The sequence below is a fragment of the Grampus griseus genome (genome assembly GCF_964374135.1).
Source record: "Grampus griseus genome assembly, chromosome: 9".
Lineage (NCBI taxonomy): Eukaryota > Metazoa > Chordata > Mammalia > Artiodactyla > Delphinidae > Grampus > Grampus griseus.
Window position 1 is genome coordinate 38080031 of NC_139003.1, and position 20618 is coordinate 38100648.

Sequence of the window (20618 nt, forward strand, 5' to 3'; positions counted from 1 at the left end):
TGCTTTGTACTTTATGTTTTTAGTTAGTGTTTAACAGAAATAATGTGTAAAAGACCTATAGACATCAATTTTCTAAGTAATTAGTTAAAAACTCATGTATAATAGAAATCATATTGGTAACTAACATTTTTCAGCTTTTAATTTATAACAAATGCCCACATTCCTTATACCATGTTTACATTCCATAAAATATGTGACTAAATTCATATATTATAATTTTTTTCATTTTTGAATACGTACAGAAATTCTCTATTTATGAACCCCTGCAACAAATCATTATATAAAGTGAAGAATATTTTAGTTAATGGAAACTGCACCTGATTTCTGGTCACCTATGTCTCTTTAAAAACTTGGATCTTCAACCCATTAGATTTTCCTACATCTAGATGTAGCCATACTTGTATGTATGTAGAAGTTAACATTGAGCACCTTTAGATAGGTTTGCAAAAAAAGTTATCCACATCCTTTTGTCTAAAACTAAATGTTGGTGGTCTCTATGAAACAATTTCCTTCACCTATCATGAGGGACCACTATTATTGTCACAGGAGAAGCAGTCACTTGACTCACTTTTGGCTAAAAGTATAGCAAGAGACTTGAGGTTGGATAAGTGTTGTGCGTAAGTGGAAGGGAACTTTAGGTGATGACCCCTACTTCTTTTTTCTAGCTGCAGTGATGATAAGAAAAACATCTAAGGTCTTTCTTGCTTTTGAGTAGTACTTATTATAAAAATACAATTTAATCGTTGTAGGGTATATCAAAGATGGAATGAACAGATTGGAAATGTTGTAGATCACTTAGAGAGTATAATAGAAGTGACTGTCATGAAGAAGCTTAGTAGCAACTTGAAAGTGAAAATAAATCACCTAAAAGCAGTTTTATTTCTCTCTAATCAATAAGATTAAATCTATTAAATGTAGCATATTGTCCAAGTCCACATTAAAATGTTAACTTTAGTTTGGGTTTTAATTGGTAGGGTAGTGACTCTGAAATGAAGTGTTAAAAATGTTGTTGTTTTGTTATTAGTTGTGGGGTGTGGGGTAAATAATTACTAATAATAAAGTACTAAAGTTTGAGATCGGTTTGCTTTTTCTGTATTAGTAAATAAAGCTAGTGCAATCTTATCTATATAATTGTATAATTGTCAGTCACTCGTATTCCAGATGCTTTCTTATTTGGGAGAGAAAAATGATAAGGTTGATAGCCAGAATATTGGGAATTGCACATAACCTTCAGTATCATATCTATTGTGTAGTTCTTTCTGGGCTGTCTTTCCTGCTGTGTACTTAATAATAGTATTATGAACCACTGAAGTGTAAGTAGACACATGAAAGTTGAAAATATATCACGTATGGAAATATCCTCTGTCACTTATATCTTAAAAAAATAAAAATAAAAAGTGAGAACCATGTGGGAAGGCCAATTTCATTGTGTTTATTACAGTAAGAAACTATGATATGCAAAACACTGACAAATACATTCTGTGCAGGACTTTAATGCCATTGGTTTACATCAAGTTTTTAAAAGAAATCTACTCATTAATTTTAACTTGAACCAGTAATATGAGTCAGAGACACAAAACCATTTTGAAATTTAGTGGTTGTTTTCTTTTTTTTTAAAATGGATATAAATATATAGATGCAGAATGGCTTTTGGTTCATAAGTTGGACTAAATATAAATTTCCATTCACTTAATTCATATTGTTTTTACTTGTCAAAATTAGATGAAGAACCTGTACTAGGATGAAGGAAAACATTTGTCACATCATATACTAACCTACTGTATTTGATGAGTTTTAGTACATATATTTTTACCCTTACAGTGAGCTCTCATGTTTTATGTTCCAATAACATTTATGACTAGGAAAAATAATTAATAATGATGCTCCCAAATAAGTTTTAAAAGGACAGAGGGGAAAAAATTGAATTAAAGACCTACAATTTTTATTTAAAGCTAAGTTGTGATGTTTGAGTATAGAGATTTCTTATTTTTTATTAATTAATGGTTATCTGAATAATTAAATTATTTTAATATTTTTATAATTCCCAGAAATAAAAACTCAAGTTTTACAATTCTAAAAAAACCAGAATAATCTTGAATCTTACACTGCATATACACTTGAAAGTTGTTACATTTTTCCAATAATTCTCAGTTGGATTCTTTGGCTTATCCATCAATATATTTGGAGATTGTCTGTGGAAGGTCAGTTCAGTTTCAGGCTTTCTGGATTGTTGATTCACTTCTCCCCTTGGAAGCAGGGAATGCACTTTTCCAGAAAGTAAACATCCTATCTAAAAATCAGCCCTTCATATCTCTCCCAAATAACTTCAGAATTGTATCCAAATCTGTTTAATATGCTTTAACTCTTTGAATTATAATTATACTGTATCATAGCATCTCCTCAGTTTATTTTAAATTGTTGCCTATGGGTAATCACAATGGAGCTTTTTCCATATTTGAATAGATTTTTACTTGTAATCTAGTGAAAAATGAGAAAAGAATGTCTTACTTTTTTTTTCCTAGTTTGTTTTAATATTTCCTATGTATTTCTTAATATTTGAATTTGCTTTTCTGATTTGGTTTATTGCCACTATATGTAGGCTGGAGAGGGAATTAAATAGTTTTATGAGTGAAAGATGAATAATGGATTATGAATTTAAAGATACCAATGTTAAGTTATAGTAATAGAATGCATCACAACAGAATGAGATCCAACATCTGTGCTTTTAACTTGTAGAGGATGACATTATGGAAATAAACTAGTAGACTCCTTTATGAACGTGGATAGAGTAAAACAGGAAATTAGATAACCTTAGTTTTGGACCTCATCAGTCACATAACTGTATGGGTCTACATTTCCTCATGTATAAAAGGATGAATTTCCTCTCCTCTGAATTCATCTTAAATGATTATTTAGTAAAATGAGCATATATTATATATATATATATATATATACACACACACACACACATATATAAGTATATAATTTATTTAAGGTACTCCTATTTTACATTGCTGAGGATGTTTACTAAAAATTTAATAATATATTTAAATATATATATATATATAAAATCTTTTGATTACGTATATAGAAAAGTTTGGGTTTTTTTGCGGTACGCGGGCCTCTCACTGTTGTGGCCTCTCCCCTTGCGGAGCACAGGCTCCGGACACGCAGGCCCATCAGCCATGGCTCATGGGCCTAGCCACTCCGCGGCATGTGGGATCTTCCCTGACCGGGCCACGAACCCGTGTCCCCTGCATTGACAGGCAGACTCTCACCGCTGCGCCACCAAGGAAGCACTAGAAAAGTTTTAATGAACATCCTCAGCAACCTAAAATAGGACTACAATTAAAGTATGTTTCCTCCAGAGGATGCACTATTATGCAGTTGTTAAAAATCTATATTTGTGAAGAATTTTAATAACATCATGTTCATGATATTGTTTTAGGTGAATACATGAAAATAAAGAAGAGAATACACAGTATTATGTTAATTGTGCCGGTTGTTATGATTATGGTCAATTCTTTTTTATACCTTTGTACTTCGCTATATTCTTAAAGGTCTGCAACAAATTTTTATTACCTTATAATCAGAAGAAAACAAATTGGTCAAAAAAATAAGATTAAAGGTGAGTAAAGTAAATGACTTCTAAGTTTATGAATTTGTCTCCATGGAAGATCTCTGTGCCAAACCTTGAATATATCATCATTGCACAATGATAGAAAATGTCCTATCGCATCATAATATGGATTCACTAACGTATGACTTTAGCTCAGATTTCTAGTTTGAGAAATATATTTTGTTAGTATCCTTTAAGATTGTTGTCTAGAAGTGTTTTTCAGTGCATATTACTACTTGATGTCACTGGATTGTGTATTAAAGATATCTGATGATCGCTTAGAAAATTCAGAAGGAACTTCTGTTAGTAATTCCTTTGCTCTATGAAAGACATTAGCCTTTCCCTTTACCATCCCTACTTCCACGTAGATGACATTAATACATTTCTATTGTGGCCATGTTCTTTGCCAGCACCCAAAAGTAACTGATTACAATGAATATTGATGAATTTTCTGCTTGCTATAAAAGGAAATCACATAAAAGTCAAATTTTATATTTCTATATATGTGAACATAGCAGTGAATTTTCTTTCTTTTTTTAATGAATTTTATTTTTTTATACAGCAGGTTCTTATTAGTTATCTATTTTATACACATCAGTGTATACATGTCAATCCCAATCTCCCAATTCATCCCACCACCGCCCCACACTGTCACCCCCTTGGTGTCCATATGTTTGTTATCTATATCAGTGTCTCTATTGCTGCCTTACAAACAGGTTCATCTGTACGATTTTTCTAGATTCCACATATATGCGTTAATATATGATATTTGTTTTTCTCTTTCTGACTTTCTTCACTCTGTATGACAGTCTCTAGGCTCATATACCTCTCTACAAATGACCCAATTTCATTCCTCTTTATGGCTGAGTAATATTCCATTGTATATATGTACCACATCTTCTGTATCCATTCATCTTTCAGTGGGCATTTAGGTTGTTTCCATGACCTGGCTATTGTAAATAGTGCTGCAAAGAACATTAGGGTGCATGTGTCTTTTTGAATTATGGTTTTCTCTGGGCATATGCCCAGTAGTAGAATTGCTGGGTCATATGGTAATTCTATTTTTAGGTTTTTAAGGAACCTCCATACTGTTCTCCATAGTGGCTGTATCAATTTACATTCCCACCAACAGTGCAAGAGGGTTCCCTTTTCTCCACACCCTCTCCAGCATTTGTTGTTTGTAGATTTTCTGATGATGCCCATACTAACTGCTGTGAGGTGATACCTCATTGTAGTTTTGATTTGCATTTCTCTAGTAATTAGGGATGTTGAGCAGCTTTTCATATGCCTCTTGGCCATCTGTCTGTGTTCTTTGGAGAGATGTTTATTTAGGTCTTCTGCCCATTTTTGGATTGGGTTGTTTGTTTTTTTAATATTGTGCTGCATGAGCTGTTTATATATTTTGGAGATTAACCCTTTGTCCATTGATTTGTTTACAAATATTTTCTCCCATTCTGAGGGTTGTCTTTTCATCTTGTTTATAGTTTCTTTTGCTGTGCAAAAGCTTTTACGTTTCATTAGATCCCATTTGTTTCTTTTTGGTTTTTATTTCCATCTAGAAATGGGTCAAAAAAGATCTTGCTGTGATTTATGTCAAAGAGTGTTCTTCCTATCTTTTCCTCTAAGAGTTTTATAGTGTCTGCTCTTACATTTAGGTGTTTAATCCATTTTGAGTTTATTTTTGTGTATGGTATTAGGGAGTGTTTTAATTTCATTCTTTTACATGTAGCTGTCCAGTTTTCCCAGCACCACTTATTGAAGAGACTGTCTTTTCTCCATTGTATATCCTTGCCTCCTTTGTCATAGATTAGTTGACCATAGGTGCATGGGTTTATCTCTGGGCTTTCTATCCTGTTCCATTGATATATATTTCTGGTTTTGTGCCAGTACCATATTGCCTTGATTACTGTAGCTTTGTAGTATAGTCTGAAGTCAGGGAGTCTCATTCCTCCAGCTCCGTTTTTTTCCCTCAAGACTGCTTTGGCTATTCGGGGTCTTTTGTATCTCCATTCAAAATTTAAGACTTTTGTTCTAGTTCTGTAAAAACTGCCAGTGGTAATTTGATAGGGATTGCATTGAATCTATAGATTGCTTTGGGTAGTATAGTCATTTTCACAATATTGATTCTTCCAATCCAAGAACAGGGTATATCTCTCCATCTGTTTGTGTCATCTTTGAGTTCTTTCATCAGTGTCTTATAGTTTTCTGTATACAGGTCTTTGACTTCCTTAGGTAGGTTTATTCCTCGGTATTTTATTCTTTTTGTTGTAATAGTGAATGGGATTGTTTCCTTAATTTCTCTTTCTGATCTTTTGTTGTTAGAATATAGGAATGCAAGAGATTTCTGTGCATTAATTTTGTATCCTGCAACTTTACCAGATTCATTGATTAGGTCTAGTAATTTTATGGTGGCATCTTTAGGATTATCCATGTATAGTATCATGTCATCTGCAAACAGTGACAGTTCTACTTCTTTTCCAATTTGTATTCATTTTATTTCTTTTTCTTCTCTGATTGCCATGGCTACGACTTCTAAAACTGTGTTGAATAATAGTGGCGAGAGTGTACATCCTTGTCTAGCTTCCTGACCTTAGAGGAAATACTTTCAGTTTTTGACCATTGAGAATGATGTTTGCTGTGGGTTTGTTGTATGTGGCCTTTATTATGTTGAGGTAGGTTCCCTCTATGCCTACTTTCTGGAGAGTTTTTATCATAAATGGGTGTTGAATTTTGTCAGCAGCTTCTTCTGCATCTATTGAGATGATCATATGGTTTTTTCCTTCAATTTGTTAATATGGTGTATCACATTGATTGATTTGTGTCTATTGAAGAATCCTTGCATCCATGGGATAAATCCCACTTGATCATGGTGTATAATCCTTTTAATGTGCTGTTGGATTCTGTTTGCTAGTATTTTGTTGTGGATTTTTGCATCTATATTCATCACTGCTATTGATCTACAATTTTCTCTTTTTATATTATCTTTGTCTGGTTTTGGTATCAGGGTGATGCTGGCCTTGTAGAATGAGTTTGGGAGTGTTCCTTTGTCTGCAGTTTTTTGGAAGAGCTTGAGAAGGATGGGTGTTAGCTCTTCTCTAAATGATAGAATTCACCTGTGAAGCCATCTGGTCCTGGACTTTTGTTTGTTGAAAGATTTTAGCATGGTTTCAATTTCTTTACTGATGATTGGTCTGTTCATATTTTGTATCTTCCTGATTCAGTCTTCCAAGTTTATACCTTTTTAAGAATTTGTCCATTTCTTCCAGGTTGTTCATTTTATTGGCATAGAGTTGCTTGTAGTAGTCTCTTAGGATGCTTTGTATTTCTGCAGTGTCCATTGTAACTCTCCTTTTTCATTTCTAACTTTATTGATTTGAGTCCTCTCCCTCTTCTTCTTGATGAGTCTGGCTAAAGGTTTAGCAATTTTATTTATTTTCTCAAAGAACCAGCTTTTAGTTGTTTTGATCTTTGCTATTGTTTTCTTTGTTTCTATTTCATTTATTTCTGCTCTGATCTTTATGATTTCCTTCCTTCTACTAACTTTGGGTTTTGTTTGTTATTCTTTCTCTAGTTCCTTTAGGTATAAAGTTAGTTTGTTTATTTGAGATTTTTCTTGTTTCTTGAGGTAGGATTGTATTGCTATAAACTTCTGTCTTAGAACTGCTTTGGCTGCATCCTATAGGTTTTGGATCATCGCGTTTTTGTTGTCATTTGTCTCTAGGTAATTTTTGATATCCTCTTTGATTTCTTCAGTGATCCCCTGGTTATTTAGTAACACGTTGTTTATCCTCCATGTGTTTGTGTTTTTTACATTTCTTTCCCCTGTAATATATTTCTAATCTCATAGTGTTGTGGTTGGATAAGATGCCTGATATGATTTCAGTTTTCTTAAATTTACCAGGGTTTGATTTGTGACCCAAGATATGATCTATCCTAGAAAATGTTCCATGTGCACTTGAGAAGAAAGTGTAATCTGCTGTTTTTGGATGCAATATCCTATAAATATCAATTAAATCTATGTGGTCTGTTGTGTCATTTAAAGCTTGTATTTCCTGACTAATTTTCTCTCTGGATGATTGCCCATTGGTGTAAGTGAGGTGTTAGAGTCCCCCACTGTTATTGTGTTACCACTGATTTCCTCTTTTATAGCTGTTAGAATTTGCCTTATGTATTGATGTGCTCCTATGTTCGGTGCATATATATTTATAATTGTTATATCTTCTCCTTGGATTGATCCCTTGATCATTATGTAGTGCCCTTCCTTGTGTCTTATAACATTCTTTATTTTAAAGTCCATTTTATCTGATATGAGTATTGCTACTCCAGCTTTCTTTTGATTTACATTTGCATGGAATATCTTTTTCCTACCCCTCACTTTCAGTCTGTAGGTGTCCCTAGGTCTGAAGTGGGTCTCTTGTAGACAGCATATATATGGGTCTTGTTTTTGTATCCATTCAGTGAGGCTGTGTCTTTTGGTTGGAGCATTTAACCCATTTACATTTAAGGTAATTATTGATATGTATATTCCTATTACCATTTTCTTCATTGTTATGGGTTTGTTTTTGTAGGTCCTTTTCTTCTCTTGTGTTTCCCACTTAAAGAAGTTCCTTTAGCATTTGTTGTAGAGCTGGTTTGGTGGTGCTGAATTCTCTTAGCTTTTGCTTGTCTGTAAAGCTTTTGATTTCTCTGTCGAATCTGAATGGGATCCTTGCCGCGTAGAGTAATCTTGGTTGTAGCTTCTTCCCTTTCCTCACTTTAAATATGTCCTGCCACTCCCTTCTGGCTTGTAGAGTTTCTTCTGAGGAATCAGCTGTTAACCTTATGAGAGTTCCTTTGTATGTTATTTGTCATTTTTCCCTTGTTGCTTTCCATAATTTTTGTCTTTAATTTTTTTCAGTTTGATTACTATGTGTCTTGGCAACTTTCTCCTTACCTTTATCCTGCCTGGGACTCTGTGTGCTTCCTGGCCTTGGGTGGCTATTTCCTTTCCCATGTTAGGGAAGTTTTCAACTATAGTCTCTTCAAATATTTTCTCGGGTCTTTTCTCTCTCTCTTCTCCTTTTGAGACCCCTATAATGTGAATGTTGTTTTGTTTAATGTTGTCCCAGAGGTCTCTTAGACTGTCTTCATTTCTTTTCATTCTTTTTTCTTTATTGTTCTGTGGCAGTGAATTCCACCATTCTGTCTTCCAGGTCACTTATCCATTCTTCTGCCTCAGTTATTCTGCTGTTGATTTCTTCTAGTGTATTTATCATTTCAGTTATTGTTTGTTCATCTCTGTTTGTTTGTTCTTTAATTCTTCTTTGTCTCTGTTAAATATTTCTTGAATCTTCTTGATCTTTGCCTCCATTGTTTTTCTTAGGTCCTGGATCATCTTCATTATCATTATTCTGAATTCTTTTTCTGGAAGGTTGCCTTTCTCCACTTCATTTCGTTGTTTTTCTGGGGTTTTATCGTGTTCCTTCATCTGGTACATAGTCCTCTGCCTTTTCATTTTGTCTGTCTTTCTGTGAATGTGGTTTTTGTTCCACAGGCTGCAGAATTGTAGTTCTTCTTGCTTCTGCTGTCTGCCCTTTGGTGGATGAGGCTATCTAAGAGGCTTGTGCAAGCTTCCTGATGGGAGGGACTGGTGGTGGTTAGAGCTGGGTGTTGCTCTGGTGGGTAAAGGTCAGTAAAACTTTAATCCTCTTGTCTGCTGATGGGTGGGACTGAGTTCCCTCTGTGTTGTTTTGGCATGAGGTGACCCACCACTGGAGGCTACAGCTCTTTTTTGGTGCTGATGGTGGATTCTGGGAAGGCTCATACCAAGGAGTCCTTCCCACAACTTTTGCTCAGTGTCCTTGTCCCTGTGGTGAGCCACAGGCACACCCCACGTCTGCAGGAGACCCTCCAACACTAGCAGTTAGGTCTGGTTCAGTCTCCTATGAGGTCACTGCTCCTTCCCCTGGGTCCTGATGCACACACTACTTTGTGTGTGCCCTCCAAGATTGGAGTCTCTGTTTCCCCCAGTCCTGTCAAAGGCCTTCAATCAAATTCCACTAGCCTTCAAAGTCTGATTTTCTGGGAATTCCTCCTCCCATTGCCAGACCCCCAGGTTGGTAAGTCTGACTTGGGGCTCAGAACCTTCACTCCACTGGGTGGAGTTCTGTGGTATATTTGTTCTCTAGTTTGTGCGTCAATCACCCAGCAGTTATAGGATTTGATTTTATTGTGATTTTGCCCCTCCTACCATCCCATTGTGGCTTCTCCTTTGTCTTTTGATGTGTGGTCTGTTTTTTGGTGAGTTCCAGTGTCTTCCTGTTGATGATTGTTCAGCAGTTAGTTGTGATTCTGGTGTTCTTGCAAGAGGAAGTGAGCTCATGTCCTTCTACTCCACTATCTTCTATAGCTGTGAATTTTCAAATAGTGATTCTTAAATATTTCAGATTAGCAGACTCTTCATAAATTAAAAGTGCAGGCAGCAGTTCTTTCTTCCATTTATTATAAATATTTATTTAATTACTTATATTGGAAATGATCTCATAGATGTCCATTCCTTTTGGTGAAAACACAGATGGACCTTTTCCATGGCTTCCATTTATCTTGTACATTTCCTATCTTTGAATTTTTTTCTATTCTTTTAATTTAGTTTTAAGTCACAAACCACTGAAATATGTTCACTGCTTGCTGTATAAAGATTTGATGTATGTCATAATAGAAATTCTAGGTTTTTAGTATCTAAAATAAATAATTTATTTTAACTTTATTGAGCAAAGTATATTAAGGAAAAAAAATCTTTTGGCTTCCACATTTCAGGGTGAAGATAACCTTTCCACACTGTATAAAAGTATTTTGATTTTTAGGTTTGTGGTCTTAGTATCACCTTGTTAACAATTTGTGTGTAGGAACCATGAAGCAGGACTGAACAATTTGGTGCAGAAACTATGCATGATATACTGCCTCTATCTGAGAGTGGAAACTGGGAGTTGTACTAAATATGAATTCTTTTTAGTTCCAAATCATTTGGAAAAGAGCTAACCTAATCTCTTACTTCATAGATGCCTAATTAAATAAAATACTAGACCCCTAGAATGTTTTCTTGAAGGAAATATGCCTAATAGATGATAGTTTTCAAATAAATGAGTATTAGAAATATTGTTTGTTAATTAAATGAGCTAATGATCTGAAAATGATAATCTATAAGAAAGCATTGAAATTAAGATTAAAATTCCATAGAATTCCTTTTGAACTTAGTGAGGTTCAAAACATTTTTTACTTTTTAAAAAAGTACTGAAAAAGTCAAGGAGAGCAGAAGTAAGCTTTATGAGTTCATATCATGCAGGCCTTTCATTTATGTCTTCAGGACACATTTTGAGCATCTACCAATTATCCAAATTGATTTTGGCCGGGATTCCAATGGGCGGAGTGGATCAGGAGAGATGAGGATTGTGTTAACTACAAAGATGGTGGTAGATTAGGTAATGTGTGGGAAGTGAACTTTCAAAGAGGTTTATTAGTCATGCCTGTTTTGAATTTTCTCCCTATGTTATACATTTTTGGTAAAAAAGAAATACACTATGAGATTAACTAGGGTAGCAAAACAAGATTCTTGGAGACAGAAGGAGTCTGAACGGAAGAGAACGGGAAGTGAAATTATGACATTTTTGAGACCAACTGACAAAGGGTTGAGTTGGAATGGAATTTGGGGAGATGTTTAAAAGCTTCAGAGAGTATAAAGACAGAGATTCAAGTTGTGGATAATAAGGAGTGCACTAAGCCTGTGAGTATTCCCAGTCCTTTGGCCACTGTCATCAAGAGATGCCCTGATGCCTAGGAAGATCATAAGATGGTCAATAGATACAACAGTGACTGAGGTATATAAGGCCTACCTGCAAGGAGGCAGACAAATAATAGGGCAGAACCAACACAGCAGTCTTAAGTAGAGGTGTAAGTCAGAGCCTCTTAGAGGAATAGACATTTGTGTACTGAAATCTCATAAGAAAAACCTATGAAATCTTCTGGGAGGATTTGGTAGAACAGTGTTCTGAAATTGTGAAAATAATAAATATTTGGTGCAATCTTGTATTGCATAAAACACTCTGGATTCTGCATGTTTTGTGAATGAAGTGGTTTATGCCTGGAGTGGTTAATATGTTTCAGCTGCATTGAAAACACTCTGTTTATACAGTGCAGAATAATTTTGTGGACATATGAGAATGAATTGACATTTCATTTTATGTATTGTTGAACTGTAGTATTTTCCTTGTGTAAATTCTCTTCAGCAGCTAGAATAACTTTTACTTAAAATTAGCCATTTTCAAATAAAGAAAAAGGTCATTAGACTATGTTGACAGGATCCAAGGAAAGTGTTCTGTTCACACTTTCTCTAAAACATGTTACTTGGACTTTAATTGATTGTATTTTCTTGTTTCCTTGTGGTACATGCTTTTGTTCATTAAAAATTTTGTTAGGAACTAAAGCAAGCTCTAGTTATAGAAAAATATTTGTGACAGAAGTCCCTTGGTTCCTAAAATCATAAAACCTTACCTTGGGGTTTTCCTTCAATTGTTTTTCACAATTCCTTTAAACAGCGCCAGAACCTAGCAACCCCACATGTTTTACTCAGGTATAATTCTTATTTGGTTGGTGTAGAAAAAGGCATGCATTTCATAAAAAGGCCAAAGGCAATGGAAAGAAATGCCATAATAATTAAAATATCTGTATATCCAAAGATAGTTAAGTCTCAGAAAAGAGCCCAACCTCTGGAGCAATATTCAAAACAAAGAAAAGGAAAAAAAGAAAAGGAAACAAGAAACCACAAAAGTACCTAAGGTTTAGCATCGCTATTGGTTGGCTCTAATTACAATACAGTTAGAACATCAAAAACTATATAAGATTTTTTAAAAAGAGCATGGAAACATACTATCAACTAGAGAACAGAGAGACAAACTAAGCTTCCATTTCTACCAAATCAAATTTTGTTTCTGTCTTAATTATTCTGCTAGTGTAGAAATCATTTTCCGCATGATTTCATTTTCAGATAGGAGAGATGTCAGCAGAATTGTCATTAGACTTCATTGCTATGGCAGATACTGTTCCTTTGGGCCATTTAGTTTAGAACTAAGCATGTCCATTACACCAGAAATGTTATATTTACTGACAGTGGGTCAGGAAACAAGATTTAGTGAAATATATTCAGTATTATTAATTTAGCAATTTTATAAGTTCTCAAATTTTTTTAAGTGGGATTGAAATCCTTATTGTATTATTTATAAGACATAATCAGTGTCTACATCACATGTCTACATAGAAAAATAAAATGGAAGATATAAGAAGCCCAAAAGAGAAGGAAAATCTTCCACTGCCTAGCCTAGACAATACAAGGAGAAAAAATGAGCTATTGAATATACAGTGATTCAAGGTATGAGATTGAATTTCCTCATTTAAATAGATATTTACTTATGAAATATTTACTGAGTAATTGGGCTCTACTCCTCATAATATGCAAGCACAAAACTATGGAAATGACTTCGTATTTCGACTGAGCTTCTGGGAGATGACTTTCTTTAGAAATTTTTAATTTTCCTAAAGCTTTTTTGGGTAATCCAAAAAATGACTTTGCTTTGTGTCAGCATCTTATTGGTTTTGTTTTGTTTTGTTTTCCTGAAAAAGAAAACTTGCAAGAGAATTAAAAGATCAGTTTGATTGTCAGTGACTTGGATGACTTTTTTCTGTGTAATGGAGCCTGTAATGAATCACAGTAACCACAGTTTTAGATATTATCCATTGGAAGACCCATGTGGGTTTGTGTTATGTTAAAATTTTTCTAACTTGGTGAATCAAGCAAGTGAAAATGCAGTTCTTTATTTCAGTGGTCAGAATTAGAACCATGTGGTGTGTTCTGTTGATAGGGCATCACAGGCCCCATGGCTTTTTCACTGAAAAACATTGATTCCTGTAACATGATTCCTAGGTATTTCTGCTCCAACTCATCCTCCTATCACTAAGAATTTTTCTGAAAAGAATTCCGATCACATCATTCCACTTCTTAAAACAATATCATCAGCCTACAACACTTATCATACTTAATGAAGAAATGTTAGAAGCTTTCCCTTTTAAATCAGACAAAACAAGAAGGTTCTCTTACCACTTCTGTTCAACATTGTGCCAAAGGTCATTGCCCGTGCACATTAAGGCAAGAAAGAAATAAGAGATGTGGCAATAGGAAAGGAAAATTCCAGAGTTTCTTTTTTTCTTTTGTCAAGTATGTTATTGTCTAATTAGAAAATCTAAGAAGCAGACTTCCCTAGTGGAGCAGTGGTTAAGAATCCGCCTGCCAATGCATGGGACACAGGTTGGATCCTTGGTCCGGGAAGATCCCACATGCTGTGCAGCAACTAAGCCAGTGTGTCAGAACTACTGAGCCTGCTCTCTATAACCCATGAGGCACAACTACTAAGCCTGCCTGCCACAACTACTGAAGCCTCTGCATCTAAAGCCTGTGATCCACAACAAGAGAATCCACTGCAATGAGAAGCCCGCACACTGCAACGAAGAGTAGCACCCGCTTGCCGCAACTACAGAAAGCCCGCGTGCAGCAACCAAAACGCAAAGCAGCCAAAAATAAATAAATTAATTAATAATAAAAAAAGAAAATGTAAGAAGCATCTGCAGAATTACTAAGACAGTTCTGCAAGTTTATTAGTATAAGAGCAATCACATACAGTGATCAAACAGGCCTAGACCTCATCAACAAACAGAAAACACACTTTTAAAGAACTTGATATTTAAAATAGCAATAAAAAACTCAGGATAGGGCTGGTAGTGGCTTCCAGTTCCAACTCGAGGCCTTGCCTGCTGGCGTGTGGAACAGCGAGTTGCTCTGGGTTGATTAAGTTTGTAAAGTGTCCTCTTCATTTCTGGAAAAAAATAAAAAGACCCTCAAGATAAGATAATACCTCTTATGTTATAGAAGATGAATTTGAAGGAAAATATTGGAAATTACTTATTGAAGTTGAAGCTGCAGAGCAGTGACTGAAGCCATGTGGCTGACAGGGTCATGGTGCTCCAGCTGGTTGTCAGCCCTGAGCCTCTGAGGTGAGAGAGCAGAGTTCAGGACATTGGGCCACCAACTCCCAAAGATCTCCATCGCAATACTAAGACCCAGCTCCACTCAGTGACCAGCAAGCTCCAGTGATGGGCAACCTATGTCAAACAACTAGCAACACAGGAACACAACCCCATCCATTAGCAGAGAGACTGCCTAAACTCATAATGTCACAGACACCCCAAAACACAGCACTGGATGTGGTCCTTCCTACCAGAAAGACAAGATCCAGCCTCATCCACCAGAACACAGGCAGCAGTCCCCTCCACTAGGAAGCCTACACAGCCCATTGAACCAACCTCACCCACGGGGGGCAGACACCAAAAACAACGGGAACTGCAGAACTGCAGCCTGTGAACAGGACACCCCAAACACAGTAAATTAAGCAAAATGAGAAGACAGAGAAATATGCAGCAGATGAAGGAGCAAGGTAAAAACCCACCAGACCAAAGAAATGAAAAGGAAATAGGCAGTCTACCTGAAAAAGAATTCAGAGTAATGATAGTAAAGATGATCCAAAATCTTGGAAATAGAATGGAGAAAATAGAAGAAACGTTTAACAAGGACCTATAAGAAGTAAAGTTCAAACAAACAATGATGAACAACACAATAAATGAAATTTAAAATTCTCTAGAGGGAAACGATAGCAGAATAATTGAGGCAGAAGAATAGATAAGTGACCTGGAAGATAAAATAGTGGAAATAACTACTGCAGAGCAGAATAAAGAAAAAAGAATGAAGAGAATTGAGAAAAGTCTCAGAGATGTCTGGGACAACATTAAATGCACCAAAATTCGAACTATAGGGGTCCCAGAAGAAGAAGAGAAAAAGAAAGGAATTGAGAAAATATTTGAAGAGATTATAGTTGAAAAGTTCCCTAATATGGGAAAGGAAGTAGTTAATCAAGTCCAGGGAGTGCAGAGAGTCCCACACAGGATAATTCCAAGGAGAAACACACCACGACACGTACTAATCAAGCTATCAAAAATTAAATACAAAGAAAAAATATTAAAAGCAGCAAGGGAAAAACAACAAATAACATACAAGGGAATCCCCATAAGGTTAATAGCTGATCTTTCAGAAGAAACTCTGCAAGCCAGAAGGGAGTGGCAGGACATATATAAAGTGATGAAAGGGAAAAACCTACAACTAAGATTACTCTACCCAGCAAGGATCTCATTCAGATTTGATGGAGAAATTAAAACTTTTACAGACAAGCAAAAGCTAAGAGAATTCAGCACCACCAAACCAGCTTTACAACAAATGCTTAAGGAACTTCTCCAGGCAGGAAATGCAAGAGAAGGAAAAGACCTATAATAACAAACCCAAAAGAATTAAGAAAATGGTAATAGGAACATACATATTGATAATTACCTTAAATGTAAATGGATTAAATGCTCCAACCAAAAGACATAGACTGGCTGAATGGATACAAAAACAAGACCCATATATATGCTGTCTACAAGAGACCCACTTCAGACCTAGGGACACATACAGACTGAAACTGAGGGGATGGAAAAAGATATTCCATACAAATGGAAATCAAAAGAAAGCTGGAGTAGCAATTCTCATATAAGACAAAATAGACTTTAAAATAAAGACTATTACAAGGGACAAAGAAGGACACTACATAATGATTAAGGCATCAATACAAGAAGAAGATATAACAATTGTAAATATTTATGCACCAACATAGGAGCACCTCAATACATAAGGCAAATGCTAACAGCCATAAAAGGGGAAATCGACAGTAACACAATCATAGTAGGGGACTTTAACACTCCACTTTCACCAGTGGACAGATCATCGAGAATGAAAATAAATAAGGAAACACAAGCTTTGAATGACACATTAAACAAGATGGACTTAATTGATATTTATATGACATTCCATCCAAAAACAACAGAATACACTTTCTTCTCAAGTGCTCATGGAACATTCTCCAGGATAGACCATATCTTGGGTCACAAATCAAGCCTTGGTAAATTTAAGAAAATTGAAATGCTATCAAGTATCTTTTCCGACCACAATGTTATGAGGCTAGATATCAATTACAGGAAAAAAAACTGTAAAAAATACAAACACGGGCTTCCCTGGTGGCGCAGTGGTTGAGAGTCTGCCTGCCAATGCAGGGGACACGGGTTCGTGCCTCGGTCCGGGAAGATCCCACACGCCACGGAGCGGCTGGGCCCGTAAGCCATGGCCTCTGGGCCCGCGCGTCCGGAACCTGTGCTCTGCAACGGGAGAGGCCACAACAGTGAGAGGCTCGCGTACCACAAAAAAAAAAAAAAAAAAAATACAAACACATGGGGGCTAAACAATAAACTACTAAATAACCAAGAGATCATGGAAGAAATCAAAGTGGAAATGAAAAAATACCTAGAAAAATATGACAATGAAAACACGACGACCCAAAACATGATGATCCAAAACCTGCAGCAAAAGCATTTCTAAGACGGAAGTTGATAGGAATACAGTCCTACCTCAAGAAACAAGAAAAGTCTCAAATAAACAACCTAACTGTACACCTAAAGCAATTAGAGAAAGAATTAAAAAGAACCCCAAACTTAGAAGAAGGAAATAAAACATAAATATCAGATCAGAAATAAATGAAAAAGAAATGAAGGAAATGATAGAAAATATCAATAAAAGTGAAAGCTGGTTCTTTGAGAACATAAACAAAATTAATAAACCATTAGCCAGAGTCATCAAGCAAAAAAGGGAGAAGACTCAAATCAACAGAATTAGAAATGAAAAAGAAGTAACAACTGACAAGCAGAAATCAAAGGATCATGAGAGATTACGACAAGCAACTATATGCCAATAAAATGGAAAACCTGGAAGAAATGGACAAATTCTTAGAAAAGCACAACCTTCCAAGACTGAACCAGGAAGAAATAGAAAATATGAACAGATCACTCACAAGCACTGAAACTGAAACTGTGATTAAAAATCTTCCAACAAGCAAAAGCTCAGGACCAGATGGCTTCACAGGTGAATTCTATCAAACATTTAGAGAAGAGCTAACACCTATCCTTCTCAAACTCTTCCAAAATATAGCAGAGGGAGGAACACTCCCAAACTCATTCTGTGAGGCCACCATAACCCTGATACCAATACCAAAGATGTCACAAAAAAAGAAATCTACAGGCCAATATCACTGATGAACATAGATGCAAAAATCCTCAACAAAATACTAGCAAACAGAATCCAGCAGCATAATGAAAGGATCATACACCATGATAAAGTGGGATTTATCCCAGGAATGCAAGGATTCTTCAATATATGCAAATCAATGTGATAAACCACACACAATAAAAAATTGAAGGAGAAAAACCATATGATCATCTCAATAGAGGCAGAAAAAGCTTTCAACAATATTCAACACCTATTTATGATAAAACCCTCCAGAAAGTAGGCATAGAGGGAACTTACCTCAACATAATAAAGGCCATATATGACAAACCCACAGACAACATTGTTCTCAATGGTGAAAAAGTGAAACCATTTCCACTAAGATCAGGAACAAGACAAGGTTGCCCACTCTCACTGCTGTTATTCAACATAGTTTTGGAAGTTTTAGCCATAGCAGTCAAAGAAGAAAAAGGAATAAAACGAATCCAAATCAGAAAAGAAGAAGTAAAACTGTCACTGTTTGCAGATGACATGATACTATACATAGAGAATCCTAAAGATGCTACCAGAAAACCACTAGAGCTAATCAATGAGTTAGGTAGAGTAGCAGGATACACAATTAATGCACAGAAATCTCTTGCATTCCTATACACTAATGATGAAAAATCTGAAAGAGAAATTAAGGAAACACTCCCATTTACCATTGCAACAAAAAGAATAAAATACCTAGGAATAAACCTACCTAAGGAGACAAAAGACCTGTATGCAGAAAACTATAAGACACTGATGAAAGAAATTAAAGGTAATACAAACAGACGGTGAGATATACCATGTTCTTGGATTGGAAGAATCAACATTGTGAAAATGACTGTACTACCGAAAGCAATCTACACATTCAGTGCAATCCCTATCAAACTACTGATGGCATTTTTCACAGAGCTAGAACAAAAAACTTCACAATTTATATGGAAACACAAAAGATCCTGAATAGCCAAAGCAATCTTGGAAAGAAAAACGGAGCTGGAGGAATCAGGCTCTCTGACTTCAGACTATACTGCAAAGCTACAGTAATCAAGACAGTATGGTACTGGCACAGAAACAGAAATATAGATCAATGGAACAGGATGGAAAGCCCAGAGATAAACCTACACACATACAGTCCCCTTATCTTTGATAAAGGATGGAAGAATATACAGTGGAGAAAAGACAGCCTCTTCAATAAGTGGTGCTGGGAAAACTGGACAGCTACATGTAAAAGAATAAAATTAGAACACTTCCTAATACCATACATAAAAATAAACACAAAATAGATTAAAAACCTTAAAATAAGGCCAGACACTATAAAACTCTTAGAGGAAAACATAGGCAGAACACTCTATGACATAAATCACAGCAAGATCCTTTTTGACCCACCTCCTAGAGAAATGGAAATAAAAACAAAAATAAACAAATGGGACCTAATGAAACTTACAAGGTATTGCACAGCAAAGGAAATCTTAAACAAGACGAAAAGACAACCCTCAGAATGGTAGAAAATATTTGCAAACAAAGCAACTGACAAAGAGTTAATCTCCATAATATACAAGCAGCTCATGCAGCTCAATATGATAAAAACAAACAACCCAATCCAAAAATGGGCAAAAGACCTAAACAGACATTTCTTCAAAGAAGATATACAGATGGCCAACAAACACATGAAAGGATGCTGAACATCACTAATCATTAGAGAAATACATATCAAAATTACAATGAGGTATAACTTCACACCAGTCATAATGGCCATCATGAAGAAATCTACAAACAATAAATGCTGGCGAGGGTGTGGAGCAAAGGGAACCCTCTTGCCCTGTTGGTGGGAATGTAAATTGATACAGCCACTAAGGAGAACAGTACGGAGGTTCCTTAAAAAACTAAAAATAGAGCTACCATATGACCCAGCAATACCACTATGGGCATATACCCTAATAAAACCATAATTCAAAAAGGGTCATTTCCTACAATATTCATTGCAGCTCTGTTTATAATAGCCAGGACATGGAAACAACCTAAGTGTCCATCGACAGATGAATGGATAAAAAAGATGTGGCACATATATACAATGGAATATTACTCAGCCATAAAAAGAAATGAAATTGAGTTATTTGTAGTGAGATGGAGGGACCTAGAGACTGTCATACAGAGTGAAGTAAGTCAGAAAGAGAAAAACAAATATCATATGCTAACTCATATATATGGGATCTAAAAAAAAGAAAAAAAAATGGTTCTGAAGAACCTCGAGGCCAGACAGGAATAAAGACACAGATGTAGAGAATGGACTTGAGGACACGAGGAGGGGGAAGGGTAAACTGGGACGAAGTGAGAGAGTGACATGGACATATATACAGTACCAAATATAAAATAGATAGCTAGTGGGAAGCAGCCGTATAGCACAGTGAGATCAGCTCCGTGCTTTGTATCCACCTAGAGGGGTGGGTGGGATAAGGAGGGTGGGAGATAGATGCAAGAGGGAGGGGATATGGAGATATATGTATACGTATGGTGAATAACTTTGTTATACAGCAGAAACTAACACACCATTGTAACACACCATATATATATATATGGAAAAAAAACCCTCAGGATAGTGCTTACCTTTGGAAGGGATGGGAGTGAATGTTGTTGGAGAGGGGTGTACAGTGACACCAGATTACTGATACTGTCTCAAATCTTAAGCAGGCTGGTGAGTATATAGCTGTTCATTATATTATTCTGTATACCATTTATGTCTGAAATGTAATA

At 35.8% G+C, this 20618-nt stretch overlaps 1 protein-coding gene across 2 annotated transcripts in view; it reads left to right on the forward strand.

Moving 5' to 3' along the window:
- Nucleotides 1-20618, forward strand: part of IMMP2L (inner mitochondrial membrane peptidase subunit 2) — a 900746-nt gene that overhangs the window by 702476 nt on the left and 177652 nt on the right. The gene's annotated exons all lie outside the window — the stretch shown is intronic.